At 44.3% G+C, this 26,544-nt stretch overlaps 1 long non-coding RNA gene and 1 pseudogene across 1 annotated transcript; both read right to left on the bottom strand.

The window, feature by feature from the left end:
* Positions 1–1,894: 1,894 nt before the first annotated feature.
* On the bottom strand, positions 1,895–3,064 carry LOC123124283 (uncharacterized). The gene is made up of 3 exons (XR_006461029.1): positions 2,755–3,064; positions 2,363–2,455; positions 1,895–2,289 (listed from the first exon to the last, which is right to left on the bottom strand). It is a non-coding gene; the product is annotated as an uncharacterized lncRNA (long non-coding RNA).
* A 1,599-nt stretch (positions 3,065–4,663) lies between these two features.
* Positions 4,664–6,553, bottom strand: LOC123120232 (4-hydroxybenzoate polyprenyltransferase, mitochondrial-like; annotated as a pseudogene).
* Between the last annotated feature and the right edge of the window lie 19,991 nt (positions 6,554–26,544).

Raw genomic sequence — 26,544 nt, forward strand, 5'->3', positions numbered from 1 at the left:
CGCCGTACGAAGGGCTGAGTAACATAACAAGATTCTGCACAATTTGTCGTCGACAGGGACACAAGCGGACAACATGCCCTCATCACGGGGATGTGCCAAAGCAGCCATGGAAGCCAGGGAGATGTAAAAATTTCCGTGTCGAAGGGCATCGCTGAAACAACTGCAGGAGGAGGTCGTATGGATCAAAATGGTTTCTTCCTCACTGGATCTGGTGTCACCAGCTCCAAAGACTGCTCGCTGGGTGGGTTGCAGGCGATATAGGTAAGTCTGAACTTAGTCCTGCCAGCTTACAAATGTACCTCTTGATCTTCAAAAGCCCATCGCTTCTGCATCTCAGGAAGGTGCAGCTTCAGAGTCATGAGTGAATCAAGGGGCACAATCTCAGCCAAGCAATCCAAGTGTATATCTGGGCGCCGCAGTCCTTGCATAGAACAAGAGGCAAAATCTCGTCATAGCCTACGGACGAGGACGATGCAGACATGGCTAGGAAGAGGTGGAGCTGCTGGCAATGGCTCGAGTGGGTTCTGGTGGAGCTGCAGATATGGGTGAGGTGTCGCCTGGATGGAGGAGATTATGAAGAGGAGGAGCGTGTTCATGAAAATTGGTAGCTCCAACGGGTGGATACATTAATGAAGTAGGTGCCGGCGTTAGTCCAGAATCTGGGCAGAACCAGCTGCATATCCTGATCCGTGACGGAGATTTCTGACGGCTTAACCAGAAGTCCTTCTGACTGGTGGGCCAAAGGCCACAATAAAAATCCAGAATCCAAAAATAGAGCTAGACCCACACTGCTGCCGCTGCGCATCACGAGATAGCCATGTGGTACAGATAAAGAGAGCACTGCAGCTCGGGATCACATTAGTACTTTCGCACATAGTGGTCATTTCCCTCTCCTGCTAGTTTATAATCTGCTTGATCTTCATAGTGTCAGTTTATGCTTACTGTGAATGGTTTCGTACAGGAGTGCCACCTTCATGAGAAAACAAGCTAGGAAGAAGGGTGCGCATGCAGATGCAGGCACATTGGACAGTGAACCACCTGTGGGGAATCCAGATGATGCATCCTCTAAGAAGACGAATCAGAAACACGATGTGGCGCCATTCAGGGAGAAACTGCCGAGGCTGTCTGCTGTCAATTCTCTCAAAAGGAACCTTACCGCGTTCAAGAAAGCAAGCAAGAGTGATCTATAGAGAAGATGTTTGTTTTGCTCAGATACATCTGAAGTCAGCCGATGGATTTGTACTAGAATAGCTTGAAGGTTTGGTGTTTATGCGCCTGCTGCTGATGTGCCATTCGACATCACCAATCGATCATAGGAGTTGTGTTTTCTCACCGGCTGCTCGTCATTATGATCATCTACTTGACCTGCAGTTTGCGGATGTAAGTTGTCGCACGGTCGTATTGCATCTCCTTTGTTGAGTCTTCTACCTAATCTATTCAATGGCTACAAGTGTACATTGTACAGATGATTTATTTGTTATTCATGGTAATATAATCGGTAATTGCTAGTTTATGAGAACTAATAGGTCGCCAAAAAATCAACCTTGAGTCAATAGTAAATCAGTTTAAAATTTTGATGTTTATTTCGTACCTGTTAATGTCTGCAGATGAATTCAAGAACAAAGGCCATGCAATTTCTAATCTCTCCTTTGCAACACCCATGCTCAACTGTCTATATAACATAGCAAGAGCAGCTGCTCCCCAATTATACTCTGTTCGCCGCCCTATGTTCTACATAAACTGGAGATACATAGCTGGCATTCCATCTCCAGATGTATCGGTGAACACCATTCAACCAAGTATTTCTAGCACAATTTCTCAAGCATGCCAATTAATCTCTCGGTCCAATGGATTATCTGGCATCACATGGAAGCGTTCACAGAGTTTACCCAGATTTAAAGAGTATTGTGAATTCTTCACAGTAATATTGCCATCGCCTTTTCTCTTCTTTTGCTTCATGTGTTGTTCATCTATGGGAATCCCAAGCGACCTCTCAATTAACTAAGACCATGATGCATCATCTTTGCCAATAAGTTGTTTACCATGGATAGACAACCCCCACAAACAACTCACATCTTGCAGCGTAACTGTCATTTCACCTACAGGTAAGTGAAAACTATTTGTCTCAGGCCGCCAGCGCTTGACCAATGCCGATATCAAATATTTATCGACATTGATTTTCTTCATCATTGCAATCTGGTAAAAACCTAGGTTCTCTAAAGTTGAGCTACACAAAGGATCAAATGGGATGCCAACACGATGACACCACACATTCAAGCAATTGTCAGGCTGCATCAATATATAAAAGAATTAGTCTCAAGTCAACCACTAATCTAACAGATGCAAATTATAGGATGCTCACATTTTCCCAAGCTTTTGATATTTTCTGCTGGCTGTGAGGCATCCATAACAAATCACCGAAATGCCCAGCTGTATCCATTGCCAACAATGTTTCCTGGTGCCAAATTATGAGAAACCAGCTTAAATCAAATTCTGTATTCATAACACAATGTTTGTTTCTGTCAAATTGGATGATAAACCACCTAAATCAAATTTGAGTATTCATAACAGACCACCACAACTCCAGGATTATCAAACAGTGAAGCATTAGTCTAATTTTAAATTCATCAGCTACAAAAGGATTTCAATCAAGTCCAATTGTGAATTTATTTAGCTGAGGCGTTCTTACTTCTTCCAAATTCGCATGACAGACACATATTAGAACAGGGAGAAGGGTGGAGAGACAGGGCTCACGATGATGCGGTCACGGTCAGCGTCGCCGGAGGCCGGACGGGGAGAGTGGGAAGTCGTCCTTGGTGGGGAGGATGTAGTGGACGAGGCCGGATTCGAACGGGAGCAGCCGCGCCGGTGAGTGGTTTTCTTGGTCGGAGAGGTGTGAGGGATTGGGGAGTAGGACTAGCGGCGAGCGGAGGGCGACGAAGGAGGCTACAGGAGCACCATTACCGCCCGAGGGATAGCGGCGCCGCCGCCAATCTGCTGCGGCGAGGAGCTGACAGAGATTTGGGACAGCCACTTCAGGGGGATTTGGGCTGGGCCGTAACGAAACTAGGGACGCTGCTAACAATAGCGACCACACTTGGACGAGGTTAGTAACAGCGGCCAGCCTTGGACGCGCGTCCTTACTATTTTCACAATTTCCGCTGGTCATTTACTAGTTCGGTAATTACAGAATTACCATTTATTATTAATAAAAAAATCGGTGTTACAGCTTAGTCATTCGCTGCTCCGGGAATGATCCTGATCCATACCATTTTTCAGTTTCCCCTTGAATTTATATTCACCCTACAAAGCCCCAGATCAAACAGCTCTGGGCTACAACACACAGTCACACCATTGATGTTTACCGGCTGTTTTTTTTAAAGCAAAGTATACATATTTCCTTATTTTCTCAGAGTTACTTCTAGTATTATTTGAGTCCTCTTTTGATTTACTGATTACTTCCTTATTTGATTTACTGTTTACTTATTTGATTTTTTGGACCTACATGCCACGTTTCGGCTGGTTTGCACCTTAACTTTTTTTTAGCATGCATAGAGTAAGGTTCATTGTAAGCCTTTAACTTGTAGAGTTTAGGTAATGCGAATCTTTAAATTTTATTCCCTAAAATTAGCACTCTGAACCATCAAATCCTAGTCTAATTTGAACCTTGTGGCCGTTTGAGGCAAAAATGCTGACGTGGTACAATCTTCTGGGTTGCTGCTTTTTTCTCCTCGTCCGTTCTGATTGATTTCTGTTCAGACAATTGAATATACCGGTGGATGTGGGTATCCTGAAACAACCTGACTTTGCCTTTTGTCAGTCAGCCTCCTGGCTGGGCTTCCTGTGATGTAATAGGGTAGCTTAAAAAACCCTTCTTTCTGTAACAACAACTTTGGCTGTTGCCGAGCGCTGTAAGATGTCTTGGACGTGTCGGTTTCGTCTTATCTTTTTAATAAAAGTTGGGGCGGGGGCGGGGGGGGGGGGGGGGGGGGGGGGTGGGAACCCCTTTCTTTAAAAAAACGTGGGTATATTGAATGACATGATTGGCCGCTGATGATGTTTCTTAGTGATCTGATTGGCGGTTTATGCAATGAAGTTTGGGAGCTGCATTCTGAAGAAAATGTGCCTCGCTCTGAAGAATAGACAGGAAGAGAAGAGTTCAGACACAATGCTCTAATTTGTGTGAAATGATCATATATTCAGTTAACTTCTCTAAGATCTTTATAATTCATGAAAAACCTTTAAAATTTATAAAAATATGTAAATTAAGGAAAATGCTTGAACATCGCAATTTTTCTGTTGATTGTTTACGCTACATGACAATTTTCACCGTAGAATATGGCAAATCTTTATAGACAAGCCTGGCAATTTTATTTGTTTTCTTATGGCAAATCTAATCGTCAGATATTTAGCAAAAATCCAACGTCAGATTTTTAACATTTTCGAAGATTTGTGAGTGGTGAAGAAACTGAGAAAAGCACATGTTACAACAGAGAGACAAAAACATACAGATATTAAGTCTGCAGTAGACTGCATCTAGCAGATCACAAGGTTAAAACAGTCTGATTGTCCTTCTCGTACTAGTCAGAAATATGTACTGGTTCTATATCAGAACTATCAAAATCCTAGAGAGAACAACATACCTGATGTATGCATGTATGTATCACGATGCAAGTCGCCTGAACAAAATTCCAGTAAATACCAGAGCTCCAAACCACTTATTTGAGACAAACCAGCAGGAAGGGATTAGACGAGTCTAAGCACTTAGTAATGGTACGTCTAACAAACCAATGAACACACCATTTGTTCTAAATCTCCATGGTTTCAATCTGAAGAAGCTTACTTCCTGCCTGTTGCAATCTGCGTGATCAGATAAGTCTACCAACTGCCCAGCTGCAGCTGTCAGAAGAGGGTAGTAGGGCCACGATGTCCTATCCCACATGATTAAAGTATGTAGTCAATGTTATGTCAAAAACATTTTATTCTTCATAGGACACTCCGCCATCTGATAAGGAGCACCAACCAAGATCAGCATTATGTCCACTGAGCGCCAAGCTGCCAGTTGATGCAGCACCAAAGGCACCAATCCATTGCTTGGCCGAATCTCCAAACCTTAATGCCGTTTTTGCTCAATTTACATATGAAAGAACACCACTAGGAAAATACCTGATTATGCATATACCAGCAGTATACAGTGGAAGGATGACTGCAGGATCTAGGCTGCCTTCGATAGCAGCCCATCCTAACAAAGCTCCCCACCCAGTTGAAGGTCAAGCCAAGATATGCCAGAGGCTATTAAAATTTGCATCGGAAGTAATTCAAGTGATCACTCTCCGTAATCAATACTATGGTTGCAAAACCTTCTACATGTGGATTACATACCTAAAATGTGAACCTCTTCATCAGGGGATAAGAAAACACCCTAGAAGTACCGGAGAAATAACAACAACAGTTTCGCTCTCTTATAGACACATGCAAGCTAGACACTTTGGTTGTGGAAGGAGTTTACAAGCTAAAGTGAGCATAGATCCAGAAAATACACATGGTTACTTAATTACAGACAACGTTGCTATAAATATTACAAAGTCCACCAAATAAAACGGAAGCATTGGTACACAAAAGGAGCACAAAAGTATCCGACCAACTGCAAGAAATTAGTAATAAATAAACATCCCTACATGGCACAACTTGAAAGAATATTTCAAAAATAGAATTACGCCTACAATATGAGATGTTCATTGTTTTTGCCTACAACAACAAAGAAAATAAATAATTCATAACTTGGCTTCAAATAGAAACACCCTGATGAAGAGTCCCTCTGACCCGGCCTCCCCCCTCTCTCGTCCGCGACCGCACCGCCCCCGCGGGCGGCCGGCCGCGCCTTCCCTCCGTCCCCGCGCGCGTCCCCCTCCCTCCTCCTCCTCCCCGCCGCCGTCGCCGGCGCCCGCCTCGGGCCTGGCCCGGGCGGCGTTGGTGGCGGTGGCCCCCCAGCCCTTCCCCATCTAGGGTTTCTCCGGCGCGGGACGGAGCGGCTCCGGGCAGTGTCCTCAGGCGGCGACGGTCCTGCGCGGCGGCGGGGGCGAGCTCCGGGCGGCGGCGGCGCCGTTGGCGGCGGGGCTGCGCGGCGGCGCGGGCTGGCGGCGCCCGCCCGACCCAGATCTGGGCCCTTCGGGCTCCATCTGGGTCGGGGCGGGCTGGCTACAGGCGTGGCGTCGACGTGGCCTCCAGGAGGCGGTGGCGAGCAGCGATGATCGGCGGGGGCTGGCGGCGTCGACGCCAGCTTGCTGCAGCGTGGCCGGCGGGGCTTAGCGGGCCCGTTTCGGGCCTGGCCGGGGCGGGGGTGGCCTGGTATGCCCCGCTGCCATGTCCGGGCGGCTACCGCGATGGTGCCGGAGGCGCGGGCCTCCCGCACGATGGCGGTGGAGGTGGTTCCCTCCCGCTCGGCCTTGATGCTGCTGCTCCCGTCGCTCAGATCTTCTCTCCGCTCTTCTTGGCCTCGTGGTGGTGTTCGCAGCGAGACGGTGTTGGTGGCGGCACAACCGTCGTGGCGCATAGTTGGGCGGTGGTTTGACTGGTCGGCTCCGATTGGCTGGTGGGGTTTGGCGTGCGGGAGAAATCCTTGCCGGTTCGTCCGGCTCCGATGCGGTGACACCGGCGGGTGCCACTATCCCTTCTTGGAGGGCGTCGGGAGTAGCTATCCCCCACCTCCCTCCGCGTACTGGGGGAAACCCTAGGACTTGTCCGGGCAGCAGCATCGTCGGCGTCGCATCCCTTCTTGGAGGTGCTGCTTAGTTCGCGGTAGTTCGGAGCCTCGGGCTGTGGTGGTTTGTTTCCGGAGGGCGCAGCGGTCGCGGGTCATCCGCGCTTTGTCGAGCTGCCGTTGTTGGCATTTTTTCTTCTTCTTTTTCTTTGGGCTTGTTGTGCTGCTCGCCCTAGCATTGCGATGTGTACTTTGGTGGTTTGCTTTGGAATACAAAGCGGGGGAAAACCCTTTTTGGTAATAGAAACACCCTCACATGCATCAGACACTTACCATAATTATGATGTCAATTCCTCTGCTTAAAACAAAAAAAATGTACGAAGCATATTTTTTTAGAAAAGGAGGATGACCCCCGGCCTCTGCATCTGGGAGATGCATACGGCCACTTTATTGATTATTCTCGAAGACCTTACAAAGTATTACAATAATGTGCCTGAATCCACCATCTTGGCAACACATGCCGCTACTCCTATCCAAAATGATGAAGGGGTGCTAGCTGGGCCACTACCCAAACCACTCACCTAAGCCTAAAATCAAAAGCCGGAAGCCGAAACATATTCGGAAGCCCTAGCCGGGCCACATACCGGGCCTGGGGCACAATCCGGTCAGACGCACTCGTGTGTCGTCGCCGCCATCTTCCACAGGTCCGTCTTCAGATCATATTGAGGCTTCTACCTTGTCTGGCCACTCTGCCATCGACGTCACCATGACGCCAGACAGCAACCTCCTCCTGCGCGAGTCCATCTCCGTGCATCGGACGCCGAGCCTCCACAGCGCCATGCCACCGATATCTGCCGCCATCGATGTGTGAGATGAAGCACCGCTCCACCATCCCCCAGCCAGCACTTACTCCAAAACGATGCCCCCAGGAGGGAAAGCGATAAAACGCCATCATCGTCTGATCCGGAAGACCCAGATCTAGGGTTTCCCCCGAAGCATCCCGAGCCTGATGACGCAGACTGCAACGACGATGCCTCGACAAGGGAATGACATCTAAGACGCCGCCATCGTCCGCCATGACAGTAGTCGGCGCGATTTTCATCGGCAGTTGCTCCACCAGACGTGCGCCGCCGACGTCGCTGGTCCCTTCAACCGGAGCAAACTCCAAAACAATGCCCTAAAGAGGGACTACGACGCAAAAGCGCCGCCATCGCTCGATCCCAAGGAGATCTAGGGTTTCCCCTGTAGTTGCCCGCGCTGTCAAGGGCCAGACAAGAGTAGAATCCCGCGGATCTGCCCAGCTGCCGACGAGTCGCACCCACCACCGTGCCGACGGCCGACCAGCGATCAATCCGGCCGCGCCGCCGCGAACCGATCCGGTCACGCCGCCGCCGTCCCTGGCGGCCGCGACGCACCAGATCGCAAGGCCTCCTGCCGCAGGGAATCGACGTCGCCGAGGCGCCGCCACCACCCGCCGTGGCGACCGGCCCGCCGCCACGCTCCGGCCCGGCGGCGCCGGCCCGCGCCAGCCCCACCCGAGCGAGAGGGCCCGAGTCCCCGCCGCCGCCGGCGACGGCTAGGCTTTGCCTGGCCGCGCCCTTGGGTGGCGGCGAGGGAGGAGGAGGAGGAGTGGGGGAGGTTCGGCGGCGATGGGATCTGGGGCCTCCCGGTCGCCCACGCAGGGGGCGGCTCGGGAGGGAGACGTACGGGTGCACAAAAAACATGTCGAACAATGAGAGTACATTCCTTCCAGATTTTAACATTCTTGACATCTCAAAAATAACTTGTTTAAGTCCCGATGAAAACAAGGTTTTTAATACCATTTTTTTCCTCGAGAAAACACAAAGGACCTTTGCATTTCATCACCAAACAAGACGAAATTAACATGCCAAGACAATTAAAAAAACATCACTGTTCAATAACTGCAAGCAAGTTCATAGAATTCTTCTTTATACATCATTTCATCCAGAGGAGAACTGGCCGAGTTGATCAATCCATCCTTCATGCTCTGGAGAAGAAATTAAGTCGATGACGACTTCATCTTTTTTGTCAAATATCCAAGAACTGGGACTGACATTCCCCTCTGTCACCTACCCGAGCACATTCTTCACCATGGAAGCATATGTGGTGTTAGATCAACCATCAACCTTTTGCTTCTTTATCGGGGTTCTTCGGTAGGCGGGCCACTAACCTCGTCTGCAGGTTTTTCCTAACACCCAAGAATTGTACGGGGGGCATAGGCATATGTACAGAGCTACCTAAGAGAGAACCCTCCACAAGGAAGCTGGAGGATGGTTGTGGATCCGAAGATATGCATGCTTCCATGGTGAAGCATGTGTCTAGGTATATGATAGAGGAAAATGATAGTATGTTTCTACTACATTTGACAAGGGGCGCAAATGTTATTTACTTAACTTCCTTTCGGAAGCGAAAAGTAAGGATAGATCAGCTTGATCAAGGTCTCGGCTGGACGAAATAAAGGATTAAATTACAGACAATTATTTTCTTAAATAGTAAAAAAAAGTATACACTATTTCAGTGCGTTTTCTTGCAATTATTGTAATTAGAGATTTTCTTATTGTCTTACCATTATTTTGTAGTGTTTGGTGATGAAATAAAAAAAATGCAGTCCACGGAAGGGCCCGACCACCTTGGGTCAATTGTACGCAGTCTTTCCCTACATTTCTGTAAGAATCTGTTTTCAGGACTGAACCCATGACTTCATGGTTATAAGGCGGCAGCTTTACCACTGCGCCAAGGCTGCCCTTCTGTTTGGTGATGAAATGCTATAACAAATTTTCTTTTGGCTCAGATTTAGAAGTTATTTTGGACATGTCAAGAATGCTAGAGTGGAATGTCATGTACTATATGTGGACATGTGGTGTGTGTGCGCGCACGCATATATGCTATTTCATAAAAAAAGCTTCCCTAAATATATATTCTTCTATTACATTCTTTCCATATGGCCATCGCATAAATTAGGTCTAGGTGTAGTTGTGCTTTTCTACTTTTGGCGATGCTGCAATGATCCTCGCTCTATCTTGAACGAGTGTTATATGGTGCTTGCGAGTTGTTGGATAGAAGGTGAGGAAAATACACCAATGCATAGGCACACATGGATAAGTTAGAAAAGGATATTCTATGAGGTGGATATCTTAGGACTGAAACATGTTTTTAAACATTGTAAGATTTCTTTTTCAGAAGTATGATTTTGAGTGTTTCATTACATATGAGATGTGCCATGCATTAACGTCTACTTTGGATTTAAGTAGTTGAAGCACCCTAATGGCCTACCAGGATTTTTTTACCAAGGATTAAACTCTAGCTAATCATAGAAAACTCCACTATAGACAAAAGAGCAAAGTTTTGCAATGTTTTACGTGAACTTCATATGAGTTTCATGTAAAATTATTGCATTAAATACCAAATCAAGTTGCAAATTCGAGAATTTAGTGATGCACTCGACATATCGCCACAAAAGACACCCACTGAATAAAATTGATCATTTTGCTACATCATAGAAACAATCCATACAGAGACGGAACCATTCACATTTAAGCATAATAAAGTCGATAACCAAAGCTTCATTAGCGTACCTTGCCCATCGAAAATTATTCTAACCAACATCCACCTAGTGCACCACATGGATTTTCTCCGACGAAATGCTTCCCAAGGTTGTTCACGAAGTGCATGAGAGTGGAAAATTCAGTATCCTAGAGGTGAGTAATGCTGCCACAGTGCTCTGCAGCCTCATTCCAGTACCCTTCATTGTTCATGATGTCTGGGGGGGGTGAACTGTGGTGGTTGGATGTTTACTATGCTATCATAAGGGTTGATCTCATTCCATGAGAAGCCAACACAAATACTTTTATGCATTAAGATAATCATAGAAATCATGAAGCATTAGGTTAGTGCTATGGAGATTCAGAAATGCGGACTGAAATATAAATTGGGTTCAATAAAAAATTGGCAGTTAGCTATTCTCAAATGCAGTCATTTTTTATGGAACCCAATTTATATTAAAGATATAATTTTTGTATCTCCATAGCATTGAGCAAACGCTTCAGGATTTTTACGATTATCTTAGTGCAGACAAGCACTAGTGTCTGCTTCTCATGGAATGAGATCAACCCTTATGACACCATCGTGAATATCAGACCACCTAACTCCACCAATATCCTAAACATCATGAATGATGAAGGGTACTAGAATGAGGGTGCGGAGGACCATGGCGGCATCTCTCACCTCCAGGATACTGAATTTACCACTATATCATGCATTTCATGGACAACCTTGGGAAGCACACCATCAAAGACAATCCTTACAGCGAGCTAAACATGTTGCTAAAGGTGGATGCTGGTCGGAAGAATTTTTGATAGGAAGGGGCCACCGATGAAGATTTGGTTATGGACTTTCTTGTGTTTCAATGTGAATGATTACTATTTTGTCTGGGTTATTTCTACTTTGTAACAAAACTATGAATTTTGTTCAACGGGTGTTTTGTATGGACTTCGACAAGCTGTTTAATGGGGAGAATAAGAGTTCTACCATTGAATTGGACGACACCTTTGATGAGACCAGCATGCGTTTTGTGCGGCGAATCCAAGAGTCTGAGGTCAAGGAGGCTTTAAAAAGGATGAAAGGAGGCAAGGCGATGAGCCCTGATTGTATCCCCATTGAGGTGTGGAAAGGTCTCGGGGACATAGCGATATTATGGCTAACCAAGCTTTTCAACCTCATTTTTCGGGCAAACAAGATGCCAGAAGAATGGAGACGGAGTATATTAGTACCAATCTTCAAGAACAAGGGGGATGTTCAGAGTTGTACTAATTACCGTGGAATTAAGCTGATGAGCCATACAATGAAGCTATGGGAGAGAGTCATTGAGCACTGCTTAAGAAGAATGACAAGCGTGACCAAAAATCAGTTTGGTTTCATGCCTGGGAGGTCGACCATGGAAGCCATTTTCTTGGTACGACAACTTATGGAGAGATATAGAGAGCAAAAGAAGGACTTGAATATGGTGTTCATTGACTTGGAGAAGGCCTATGATAAGGTACCACGGAATGTCATGTGGTGGGCCTTGGAGAAACACAAAGTCCCAGCAAAGTACATTACCCTCATGAAGGACATGTACGATAATGTTGTGACAAGTGTTCGAACAAGTGATGTCGACACTGATGACTTCCCGATTAAGATAGGACTGCATCAAGGGTCAGCTTTGAGCCCTTATCTTTTTGCATTGGTGATGGATGAGGTCACAAGGGATATACAAGGAGATATCCCACGGTGTATGCTCTTTGCGAATGATGTGGTGCTAGTTGACGATAGCCGAACAAGGGTAAATAGGAAGTTAGAGTTATGGAGACAAACCTTGGAATCGAAAGGGTTTTGGCTTAGTAGAACTAAAACCGAGTACATGATGTGCGCACATGTACTACTAGGTGTGAGGAGGAGGAGGTTAGCCTTGATGGCCAGGTGGTTCCCCAGAAGGACACCTTTCGTTATTTGGGGTCAATGTTGCAGGGGGATGTGGGTATTGATGAAGATGTGAACCATCGAATCAAAGCCGGATGGATGAAGTGGCGCCAAGCTTCTGGCATTCTCTGTGACAAGAGAGTGCCACAAAAGCTAAAAGGCAAGTTCTACAGGACGGCGGTTCAACCCGCAATGTTGTATGGCGCTGAGTGTTGGCCGACTAAAAGGCGAGATGTTCAACAGTTAGGTGTGGCGGAGATGCGTATGTTGAGATGGATGTGTGGCCACACGAGGAAGGATCGAGTCCGGAATGATGATATACGAGATAGAGTTGGGGTAGCACCAATTGAAGAGAAGCTCTTCCAACATCGTCTGAGATGGTTTGGGCATATTCAGCGCAGGCCTCCAGAAGCTCCAGTGCATAGCGGACGGCTAAAGCGTGCGGAGAATGTCAAGAGAGGGCGGGGTAGACCGAATTTGACATGGGAGGAGTCCGTTAAGAGAGACCTGAAGGATTGGAGTATCACCAACGAGCTAGCTATGGACAGGGGTGCGTGGAAGCTTGCTATCCATGTGCTAGAGCCATGAGTTGGTTGCGAGATCTTATGGGTTTCACCTCTAGCCTACCCCAACTTGTTTGGGACTAAAGGCTTTGTTGTTGTTGTTGTTGTTGTTGTTGAACCTTTGGTCTTTTATCGGACAATGGAACTTTCATATGATCTATGTAGAGTCTTAATCATCATCATAAATTTCCCTGGTAGGCCATTTGGGTGTCGACAGATTGACATCTCAACTATGCTTGTATGGGAAAGGGCTAGGCAATCCACACATACACTTCAACACCCCCTCTCACTTGTGACATGGAAGTCAACACGCGAATAGACATAGAGCTATGGGTCAAGAGGCCTATACGTGTAGACAAATGGGCAACAACAATTTTTGGATAAACTCCGAAAGCCAGGACTCGAACTCAAGATCTTAGTCTCTAAAACCATGGCAAGCTTCATGCACTAGCCAACACAACCAAAAGTCTGAAGTGATGAAAAGGGCTACCCAATCCACATGTACACTTCAACGGTGTCTACTCTCCATTAAATGACATATTGGTTTGTGTTCACATAATTGTGCCTTGTATTCTCACTCCATCATGAACTATATATTTTCCCATTTTGACTCTCCTCAAAACAACATAACCTACACTTGTGCAGTCTTCTATCCTTCTGGTGCTTTGGTTATGTGCAACAAAAATGATTTCATGGAAAGAAGCAATCGTGTGCTTCACGAGCTGCAAGAGATTGGATCTGATTGCTTCATCTATGTCATCGATATAGTACATCAATAGGTGGGTGCCTTGAAGTGTTTTTACTTAGATTGTGTTAAATTGATCGACCGTGAGTGCCTTGAACATAGCATTTGCTTTGTTGCTTTTTATAATGATAACTTTGGATCTAAGATGTGACATGCATTAATGTCTACTTTGGATTTAAGCAGCCGAGACACCCTAATGGACTACCAGGAAAATTTTCCCAAGGATTAAAACTCTAGCTAATCATAGAAAGTTTCACTATCAAACAATAGAAAAGTTTGGAAATGTTTTATGTGTATTTCCTATGAATTTGATGTAAAATTATTACATTGGATACTAACTCAAGTTACAAATTCGAGAATTTAATGACACACTTGAGACATCAACCACAGAAGACACCCGCTAAATAAAATTCATCATTTTGGTACACCATAGAAATAATCCAAACAGAAACACAACCATTCGCATTCAAGCTTAAGAAATTCGATAACCAAAGCTTTATTGGTGTTCCTTGCACATCGACCAGTCTTATGTCCAACATCCACCTTCAACAACATGTTGTGTGCGCCGCATGTATTGTCTTTGATGATGTGCTGCCCAAGGTTGTTCACGAAGTGCATGCGAGTGGCAAATTCAGTATCCTTGAGGTGAGCGATGTTGTCACAGTGCTCTGCAGCCTCATTCCAGTACCCATCATTGTTCATGGTTAGGAGGGTGGTGAAGTCTGGTGGTTGGAAGTTTACTATGTTGTCATAAGGGTTGATCTCATTCCATGCGAAGCTGACACCAATTCTTATCTTCATTAAGTAACCATACAAATCCCGAAACATTAGGTCGGTATGGAGATTCAGAAATGCGATCTTAAATATAAATTGGATTCATAAAAAACTGTCAGTTGGCTATTCTCAATTACATTTGAATGCACTTGTTTCCTCTACATTGTTTACTTCAAGAAACGGTTGTAGTCGAATGCATTTGAGAATATCCAATTAATAATTTTTTATTAAAACCAATTTATATTTGATACATTATCAATCTCCATAGCAATGAGCTATTGCTTTGAGATTTTTACGATTATTGTAATACAGACAAGCACTGGTGTTTGCTTCTCATGGAATGAGATCAACCCTTATGACACCATGTGAACATCCAACCACCTAACCTCACCACCTCCTAACCATCATGAGTGGTGAAGGGTACTAGAATGAGGGTGCGGAGCACCACAGCGGCATCTCTCACCTCCAGGATACTAAATTTATCACTATATCCTGCATTTCATGGACAACTTTGGGAAGCATGCTATCAAAGACAATCCCTACTGCGTGCTAAACATGTTGCTGAAGGTGGATGCTGGTCAGAAGAATTGTGGATAGGAAGGAGCCACCGTTGAAGATTTGATTATGGACTTTCTTGTGCTTCAATGTAAATGATTGTGTTTTTGTATGGGTTCTTTCTATTTATACCAAAACTATGAATTTCATTTAGTGGGCGTGCTTTACGGCATATGTCTCAAGTGCATCAGTAAATTATCAAATTGCAACTTGGGTTATTTTAATTAAATAATTTACACGAACTTCATAGGAAGTTGGCGTACAACACTACAAACCATTACTCTTTTATCAGACAATGGAAGTTTCATATGATTTATTCAGAGTCTTAATCATCGTCAAATTTCCCAAGACGGCATTTAGGGTGCCAATAGATTAACACGTCAACAATGTTTGTGCCTGATAAGCTTCATGCACTAGCGCTAACGCAACCAAAATTCTGAACTGATTGAAAGGGCTAGGAAATCCACATATACACTTCAACACCCACTCTCATGCGTGACATGGGAAGTAAACACGTGAATATAATCAGAGGTAAGGCTCAGGAGGATTGGGAAACAACATTTTTTGGATAAATTGCGAAAGCTAGGACTTGAACTCAAGTCCTTAGGCTTGATACCATGACAACTTTCATGCACTAGCCAACACAACCCAAAGATTGAGCTGATAGAAAGGGTTAGGCAATCCACATATACACTCCAATAGTGTTATCAAAACAACAAAATCTACATATGTTCATTCTTCCTTCCTTCCGGTGCTTTGGTTATGTGACAACTACCACCAATTTCATGGAAAGAAGCAATCGCGTGCTTCATGATCTGCAAGAGATTAGAGCCGATTGCTTCATCTATGTCATTGATATAGTACATCTATATGTGGGTGCCTTGAAGTGTTTTGAGTTAGATTGTGTTAAATTTATCGCCCTTGAGTTAATAAAACAAACATATTATTTGATTTGTTGCCTTTGATAATTCTAACTTTGGACTTAATATGTGCGATGCATTAAGGTCAGCTTTGGATTTAAGCAACTGAAACACCCCAAAATGGCCTGCCAAGAAACTTTTCTTGAGTACTAAAACTCTAACCAATCATAGAAAGTTCCACTTTAAAAAAGAGCAAAGTTTTGCAATGTTTTATGTGAAAGTCTTATATATTTAATGTAAAATTATTGCATTAAATACAAACTTAAGTTTGAAATTCGAGAATTTAATGATTCACTTGAGAAATCAACAGAACACACCCACTAAGGAAAAATCATCATTTCGGTACACCACAGAAATAATCCATACAGAAACACAACCATTCACATTCAGGCTCAAGAAAATTGATAACTAAAGTTTCATTGGTGTCCCTTGCCTGTTGACCATTCTTTAGACCAGCATCCACCTTCATCAACATGTTGAGTGTGCCGCAATGATTGTCTTCGACGACATGCTTCCCAAGGTATTCATCAAGTGCATGAGGGTGGAAAATTTAGTATCCTGGAATGCTGCCACGGTGCTTTGCAGCTTCATTCCAGTACCCTTCATTGTTCATAATGGTTAGGAGGGTGGTGAAGTCGGGTGGTTGGCTGTTTACTATGTTGCCATAAGGTTTCATCTCATTCCATGAGAAACTGACACCATTGCTTTTGTGCATTAAGATAATCATAGAAATCCCAAAGCATTATGTCAGTGCTATGGAGATCTAGAAATGCGGACTAAACTATCAATTGGGTTCAATAAAAATTGTTAGTTGGCTGAAATGCACTTGAATCTAGTTGTTTCCTCTACATTGTTTACTTCAAGAAACAACTGCAGTTGAATGCATTTGAGAATAGCCAATTAACAGTTTTTTATTGAACCCAATTTATATTATGCATCATTTTTTAATCTCCATAGCAATGAGCTAATGCTTCAGGATTTTTACTATTATCTTAATGCAGACAAGCACTGGCGTCTGCTTGTCATGGAATGAGACCAACCCTTATGACACCATTGTGAACATCCAACCACCTAACTTCACAAACCTCCTAACCATCATGAATGGTGAAGGGTACTAGAATGAGGGTGCTGAGCACCATGGCGGCATCTCTCACCTCCAGGATACTGAATTTGCCACTATCCTACACTACATGGACAACCTTCAGAAGCACGCCATCAAAGATGACCCATACAGTGCGCTAAACATGTTGTGAAGGTGGATACTAATTAGAAGAATTGTCAATAGGAAGGGGCCACCGATGAAGATTTGGTTATGGACTTTCTTGTGCTTCAATGTGAATTATTGCATTTTAATCTTGGTAATTTCTATTTTGTACCAAAACTATGAATTTTATTCAGTGGGTGTGCTTTATGGCTTATGTCTCAAGTGCATTAGTAAACTATTAAATTGCAACTTGGGTTATTTTTAATGCAATAACTTTACACGAATTTTATAGGAAATTGGCATACAACATTACAAACCATTGCTCTTTTATCAAATAGCGGAAGTTTCATATGATTTATGTAGAGTCTTAATCATCATCAAATTTCCCTTGTAGGCCATTAGGGTGTCAAAAGATTGACACCTCCACAATGTTTGTGTCTAACAAGCTTCATGCATTAGCCAACACAGACAAAATGCCAAACTAGTGGAATGGCTAGGAAATCTGCATATACACTTCAACGCCCCCTCTCACGTGTGATGCAAAAAGTCAACGTGTGAATAGACTCAGGGGTATGGCTCAAGAGGACAATACATGGACAAATAGGGGGCAACGAGCTAACGCGTATAATGCGAAAGCTAGAACATGAACTCAAGACCTTAGGCTATGATATTATGACAAGCTTCATGCATGAGCCAATGCAACTAAAAGTCCAAACTGGTGGAAAGGGCTACCCAATACACACATATACACTTCAAAAGTGTCCTCTCTCCAATAAATGAAATATTGGTTTGTGTTCCCATAATTGCACTGTAACGCCCACGATGCGGCTATATCTCTCACGTGTCGAGGCACGACTTAGAGGCATAACTGCATTGTAGGTATTGTCGCAAGAAGGGTCATCTTCACACAATCCCATGTAATGAACAAGAATGGGATAAAGAGAGTTGGCTTACAATCGCCACTTCACACAATGCATAAATTAATTCATACATCATCCAAAATCCACACATAGACCGACTACGGTCAAATCCAAATGAAAAGGAGATAACCCCAAATGCTAGATCCCCGATCGTCCCAACTGGGCTCCACTACTGATCATCCGGAAAAGAAACATAGTAACGACCACGTTCCTCGTCGAACTCCCACTTGAGCTCGGTTGCGTCATCTGTACTGGTATCGTCGGCACCTGCAACTGTTTTGGTAGAATCTGTGAGTCACGAGGACTCAGCAATCTCACACCCGCGAGATCAAGACTATTTAAGCTTATAGGAAAGGATGGGGTAATGAGGTGGAGCTGCAGCAAGCACTAAGCATATGGTGGCTAACATACGCAAATGAGAGCGAGAAGAGAAGCAACGCAACGGTCGCGAAGCTAGAGGTGATCAAGAAGTGATCCTGAAACTGCTTACGTTCATACATAACCCAAACCGTGTTCACTTCCCGAACTCCGCCGAAAAGAGACCATCACGACTACACACACGGTTGATGTATTTTAATTAAATCAAGTGTCAAGTTCTCTACAACCGGACATTAACAAATTCCCATCTGCCTCATAACCGCGGGCATGGCTTTCGAAAGATAATACCCTGCAGGGGTGTCCCAACTTAGCCCATTATAAGCTCTCACGGCCAACGAAGGATAAACCTTCTCCCGGGAAGACCCGATCAGTCTCGGAATCCCGGTTTACAAGACATTTCGACAATGGTAAAACAAGACCAGCAAAGCCGCCCGATGTGCCGACAAATCCCGATAGGAGCTGCACATATCTCGTTCTCAGGGCACACCGGATGAATACTACGTACAACTAAAACCAGCCCTCGAGCTTCCCCGAGGTGGCGCTGCAAGTGGCTCTAGTTTGGACCAGCACTCAGAGGAGCACTGGCCCGGGGGTTTAAAATAAAGATGACCCTCGGGCTCGCGAAAACCCAAGGGAAAAAGGCTTAGGTAGGCAAATGTAAAACCAAGGTTGGGCCTTGCTGGAGGAGTTTTTACTCAAAGCGAACTGTCAAGGGGGTCCCATAAATCACCCAACCGCGTAAGGAACGCAAAATCAAGGAACATAACACCGGTATGACGGAAACTAGGGCGGCAAGAGTGGAACAAAACACCAGGCATAAGGCCGAGCCTTCCACCCTTTACCAAATATATAGATGCATTAATTAAATAAGAGATATTGTGATATGCCAAAAATATATTCATGTTCCAACATGGAACCAACTTCAACTTCACCTGCAACTAGCAACGCTATAAGAAGGGCTGAGCAAAAGCGGTAACTTAGCCAAACAACGGTTTGCTAGGAAAGGATGGTTAGAGGCTTGACATGGTAATATGGGAGGCATAATATAGCAAGTGGTAGGTAGCGCAGCATAGCAATAGAGCGAACAACTAGCAAAGCAAAGATAGAAGTGATTTCGAGGGTATGGTCATCTTGCCTGCAAGGTTCTCAGAGTTGTCGAAAGCTTGATCCTCGTAAGCGTACTCAACAGGTTCCTCGTTCACGAACTCGTCTCCCGGCTCTACCCACAGCAAGAACACAAGCAATGGAACCACAATCAATCACGGGAAATGCACAAGCAACATGATGCAATACATGCATGATATGCGAGATGTGATATGCGATGCATATGCGTGCTCCGGAAGAAAAATGATGAACAAGGCATCAACTTGGCAAACCAAGTATGCCACTGGAAATATGAGATGATTTCGGTCAAAATCGATATAAAGATCACCGGAAACGGATGCACGGTTTGCAAATGGCAAGCAAAACAAGGATGACACAATTATGCGATTAACAGCATGATAGTATCTAGAATACATCAAGTAACTATTCTACAGAACCCCAACATAGCAACAAAGCATATGACAGTGATCTACAAGAGATTCTTGACAAAAGATGAACACTGAGCTACAGCTAGATCACACAATAACAGGTTCAAACAAGCATGACAAAACTGCAAAAGATATCAGCTTCACAGACTTGGTGTAAATACTGAACATGGTTTAAACAGCATCAGGTAGTAATGTTCAGAGCAAGCAAAACACATGCTACAGGAACTTATCATAGTAAAACAAGGCATGGAATGAATCTACTAAATGCATAGAACATAAGTCCCTTACTGATCATGAGCTAACAAGGCACAGAAGATATGACAGCACCCATGTAAACATAGCAAGTTTCGTTAACAGGTTTCAGACTTAGCAGAAAACAGAGCATGACATTAACAGAATTATGAAGGCAACTTTGTGAGCTCGAATCACTCATCACAAGGAAATGCATGACAAAACAATCATACCAACAGCAAGAAGACATGTTCATGAAGCTATCCATGGCAACAGCAAGTTCATAGCATGTATGGATCACTAGCAACATCCATGGCAAAATTGAATATCATGTTAACATTCTGCCAGGAATATTTTATAGCAAACGTAGAGCAAGATTGAGACATGCTAGGGCACTCCATAATTGCAAACAGGGGCATAGATGGATAGAGCACAACTATATGTTCAAAACATCCTTACTGAACATAATCAAAAGAAGCATGAATCTCACTGTAGACACATGGATACATGGCATCAAAATAACAGCAGTAAAAGACTTGCAAAATCCTAAGTCCCTGAAAACAGAAACATCACGAAGCCTAGTTTGCATGCTTGTGCTAGTCACCACATAGATCACAAAAATACATGGCATATACCTATGTAAATATGGCATGGCATAGATCAAAACACATGTAGAGCTCATGCTCATAAGATGCACACATCAAATGCAGCAAAAATGACAAAATATCAAGTTTCTGATAAGTAACAGCAGTAAACATCATATAGCACTCTTGCATCAGAGATTTGAGCACCTAGATGAACTCAAACGAGCATGGCACAATGTAACAAAATGAAGAGCATCTCGTGATGAACATTCCAATATATCATGCACATGAAACGGAGCAGTATGCAAGGAGATATGATGCGATGAACAGAGCCACATAATATTACAGATCCGGGGACTTGGAGGAATTTCACCTCGCGGATCTGGGGTTGACTTTGGCACGGATGCCGAGGCGGGGCCGGAGCTCGCTGGAGTTGGAGGGAGATGGCCGGAGGAGGCGCGGCGAGGTGGCTAGAGCTCGGGCGGCGCCGGATCCGGGACGACGCGGTCCCTGGAGGCGACAGCGCCCACGTGCGATGGCGGGGGCGCGCTGGAGGGCGCGGGGCGGCACGGCGCAGTCGCGCGGCGGCGGCCGGCGGCGCGGGAGGCGGATGGACGGTGGCGGGGCGCGGAGGACCAGTCGGCGGCGCGGGAGGCGGGGCGCGGGCGGCGGAGACGCGGGCCGCGGGGGCTGGCCTCGGGCCCGGCGGGGGAGGCGGCGGCGCGCCACGTGGCGGCCTCCGGTTGGTGCGGGCGCGGCGGCGGACGCGTCCGGCCCGATCCGGACGTGTCCGGCGGCGGAGAGGGGTGTGGCTAGGGTTTCGGGACCCGGGATTTCAGAGGAGTGCACATATTTATAACTAGAGGGAGCTAGGAGACTCCAAATGGGGTGTAGTTTTCGCCCACACGATCGTGATCCGACGACGGAGAGCATGGAGGGGGTTTAGATGGGTTATTGGGCTGTTTTGGAGGGGTGTTGGGCTGCAACACACAAGAGGCCTTTGCGGTTACCCGGTTAACCGTTGGAGCATCAAACAACCTTCAAATGGAACGAAACTTGACAGGTGGCCTATCGGTGGTGTACCAAGGCCACTTGGCAAACCTCGGTCCATTCCGAGAACGTTTAACACCCACTCACGAAAAGAGACAAGAGGGGTGCGCCGGTGCATGTGGGAGTGTCGGATTGCAAAACGGACAACGGGGAAAATGCTCGGATGCATGAGACGAACACGTATGCAAATGAGATGCACATGATGACATGATATGAAATGCATGACATGAACAAAATGCAAAACGAGAGACAAAACCCGACCACGAAGGGAATATCATAACACATAGCCGAAAATGGCAAGAGTTGGAGTTACAAATATGGAAAGTCACATCCGGGGCGTTACATGCACCTTGTGTTCTCACTCCATGATGCACTATATATATATATATGTTTGTCCATTTTGACTCTCTCAAAACAACCTAACCTACACCTGTGCATTCTTCCGTCATTCTGGTGCTTTGGTTGTGTGACAACTACCACTGATTTCATGGAAAGAAGCAATCGCGTGCTTCACGAGCTGCAAGAAATTGAAGCCAATTGCTTCATCTATGTCAATGATATAGTACATCTATACATGGATGCCTCAAAGTTTTTTAGCTTGATTGTGTTAAATTGATTGCCCTTGAGTTAATAAAATGAGCATATTATTTGATTTGTTGTTTTTGATAATGATAACTTTTCTTTTATCACACACTAATGTTTATGACCTTTTTTGGTATAAAATGATTTACTTTAGTTGTCACAAATAAAATCTCAATTGCCAGAATTACCATAAATAGCCATGTGACTACTTATTTGACGCTTGTTTTGTGCAACTTGAAAATATATATTTCCTCTAAGGCTGATAGGAAACATAGATGACCTTGCCACCCTCCTGTAAATTGAACTTTCAGCTTCAAATGTCATTGTATTGTTTTGCTTTGTTTGGTACTTCATCAATCAAGTATTAGACAAAGTTTGTACTCCCTCTATCCTGGTTTATATGTCTCGTGTGCATTTAAATAAAACACCATTAATTTGGCAAGAAGGAGTTATATGCTATACCATTTTAAACTTCTCTTTAGAGTGAATCTAATGAAATAATCTTTATCGAACTAATACTACCAGTTGGCCACATTCCAAACAGGATGCCAAGGATCTGTGTTATCCTTGTAGAATCATCTCTTTGAATGAAAGGGGTTTCCCCAACCCCATTTTTATTGAAAATGAGGCCAGAATCAAAATAGTATACAACGCTCGGGAGAAAGAGGAAAGTAGCTTCACCGGAATTTAAGAAAACCTTACAGGATTTCTTACAAGCCACAAGGAAAGGGAAATTGGAGACATCAGGATACATAATTTGCAAACTAAATCACCAAATGCATCCTCAGACCAGTTGGTTATGGCACATAGGAAGATATGTCACTATTCGTCAGTTCCCACCACAGGTAGGATCCTTCCCATGAGATTCTAAGGAGCTCGCCCCTTCAACGATCCAACATGGCAGTTGTGTACTATCGCACATGATCTCCCAATCATGAAGCCACATGCTCATTCTTCCTACAAATACCTGCCATCTGACTACACGTTTCCATGAAAAGATATCTCAATACGTAAGGTCCAAATACTCCACAAGGAAGCAACACCAAATATATTGCAAACATCATTTGTTTTCCAGGGAGAATAGACATTTGAAATATCACCCATTCACTAAGGCCTATCACACTCAAAACTCTCATAAATTCAAGACCAGAAGATCATGCAAATCGAAAATGAGGTGTTGTGTAGTTTCATGTCCCCCACAAAACAAACACCTCAAATCATAAACTGGTCGATATTTTAGGAGGTTATATCCACCAAGGACTTGGTAGTTCTTGTCACCACCAAGAGGCTAAGAAGGAAAAATTAAAGGCTCTCTAGGTACCCCCATCCCACCAAAATCCTTACGACGAGAGATAAGTCCCAAAATAGCTACGTGGTATTTGTGTGAAACTCCAAATTTACCCCAAAGAACTAAGACATCTCAAAAGTAATAAACATTTGTCACTCATTAGGGAACTTAATAATTTACATTAAATGAATTAGAATGGTGGCAATACTAATTATGAGAAGCACAAGCTTCCCACCATAGTTGAGGGTTTTATATTTCACAGAAGGAATATTTGTAATGACCTTGTGTGCAATAGGTTGGAGATCTTCCCTCCTAAGTTTGGTAAAATGTAGGGGGCCCCAAAATACTTAAGAGGAAACGAAATGATCTTGCAGTAGAAAATCCGAGCAAAGATCTTAGAATGTTCTTCATCCACATTAATAGTAACTAGCTCACTTTTGTGAAAGTTGATTTTCATGCTCGACAACATATCAATGGAGGGACCAAGGAATAGGATGGTTCCGTCAACGTACCAGAGTCTGATGACACGATCAAGATATGATCACACAACCAATGGCTTTGGCAAGTATTTTGAAAATACGTCATCTACTAGTTTGGATGAAATGGGGGAGAGAGGATCCTCCTGCTTAAGGCCTTTTCCACCCATAAAGCATTGTCCATTCCCCTCATTTAATCTCACACAAAGGAAACTTCGAGCAATAGTGTTGTATATCCAACTAATCCGTTTACTTGCAAAGCCTCTGGTGGTTAGCATATTCACAAGGAAGTTCCCAGCGGCATTAACATAGGCTTTCTCATAATCTAGTTTTAAAATTATATATACCTTCAGATCCAGGTCTATGAAACTCATGAATCAGTTCATGCGCACTAACAACACTTTCTAAAAATGAATATTCCCGTAAAAAAGCATTCTGATCAGGGAAGATAAGCTTACTTCCGCAGGGGTAACACTAGTTGTCATAGCTTCGGTAAAAATCTTAACAGAGCAATTGATCAAACTAATGGGCTTGAGGATTCTTAGCATTGATCTCTTTGGGAATCAAGGTGATGAGAGCACAAATAAGTCTATACATATCAAATGTACAATTTTCATAACTTCTAACAAGAGCCATGAAATCATTCTCAATCAAATACTAAAAGGTTTGATAGAAACTTAAAGTTAGGTCGTAAGAGCTAGGAGCCACATGTGCATATATGCCATGATAGCTTTCTTGATTACTTTCTCAAAGAAGGTTTTTTTTCAAAGCTTCATTTTATTCCTTGGTGACAAGCTCATCATGTGACTAGAAAGGGCTACCCAAATGAAATTTGGTGTTAGTGGCCACTGCCATAATCTCCTCAATCTAATAAACACGTCTATCCTCATCTTCCAAAATAGCGAGGTTTGTTTTTATAGTAGACAAGGAAACCATCATAAATGATTTGCCTCTTTGTCTCTCAGAACCCAATAAAATCAGGTTTGTTTTTAGGTATGACATCACAACTTTACTGATTTTTACCAGTTTGACCTAATTTACGAATGACCCAAAAAAAGATCTATAAAAAAGACCTTATTCATAATGTACATATCAACTTTGTTCTTGATGTTCTACCTATCTTGGTTCCTCATGTTAGTCCTCTACACCAAGACATTACCCTACTTGATTTAATTAACAACACCATGGTCTTGAGATTTAACCATTGTTACATGAGTTTGACTATCAATAGCAGCGCTTAACAAAGGTTTTGATAGATCTCAGGTTAAGACCATCAATAACCTAGCAGCCATTATGCCATATCCTATTTAGACTTGCCATCAATATTATCATCATCAGAATTAGTCTACTTCAACAAGGCCTTGATATTCTCCTCGAGGAACTCAACAATAAATTCATCACCAATTTCCTTCAGCAGGATCCCATGATAGTGGGACTTGGCTACAATAAGCGCCATCTGGGAACCTTCTCGAGTAGCCAACCATTACAACTTCTTCACCTCATCACCTTCTTGGGCCCATGGTACATGAGGCTTATGATCGTGTCCACACAATCAGGCGTTGGGCCCCACTCCTAGAGAGCACCGCACACTACATGGTTCGCGTCCTTCAGCTCTTTTACCAGCCCGAGCACCTGCTGGAGGCGATAAACAAAATCTCTATGAATTTCACTTATTCCCCCCCCCCATCCTAGAGGGGAGCATAAGGCATCAAATCACATTCAAGACCTTTATTACGTGGTTGGCCTCAGCAAAGTACAATCACATACCATCAACACCATTGTTTTAAATAGCGGGCTATGATAAATAGCGGTAGTCCTCCAAATCAGCTATATAGCCAGCTATATCGTAACTTTATTGGAAAATTGCACGTGAAGCCTATAGTCGATCATTTAGCGCCCCCTGCTCAGACCGCTATAGTGGGGCGATAGCTAGCTATTTAAAACTTTGATCAACACCCACTCAGCAACTCGTGGCTAAGCATGACATGAGTAAAGGGCTTACCCTTGGCAATCTCTTGCACTTTGTTTAGTCCACTCGCGATCTCAACCTTCTCTTCCTCAAGGATCCTTTTGCGCATCCTCTTGACTTGAACTCTTTCTCGAGCTGGCCGCATGGGACCTATGCCTCCTCAAGCAGCAAGGCCCGTGTCTTTGTCGCCTTAAGCTCAACATGGAGTTAGTCGGTGGTGGCCCTATCCTACTCCAACTACAGGTTCCAAGCCTTCACCGCCTCAAGCTCCAATCTTAGTTGGGAGGTGACCTTGGCCTCCACCCTGAGCTTTGAGGTCTCGTATTCAAAAGCCTCTTCCAACGTCTTGGCTAGCTTCTACAGGAATGATGAGAATAATTGTTCAAGATCCTCCACTTGGCTCCATGAGCCGAGCGCATGCTTCGGGAACACACCCACTGGGCCATCTTCTGTGGCCGAAGTGTGAAATCTACAAGCTGAGAGAGCATACCTCCGTGACAGGCTAGAACGTGCTCTTCACCAAGTCGGTGCACTCCTTCACGGTCTCCAACATGACTGGTAGTCAGGCGATGGAGTTCCAATTGCTTAGACTCCT

Source organism: Triticum aestivum, chromosome 5D (assembly GCF_018294505.1).
Source record: "Triticum aestivum cultivar Chinese Spring chromosome 5D, IWGSC CS RefSeq v2.1, whole genome shotgun sequence".
NCBI classification, from domain to species: domain Eukaryota; kingdom Viridiplantae; phylum Streptophyta; class Magnoliopsida; order Poales; family Poaceae; genus Triticum; species Triticum aestivum.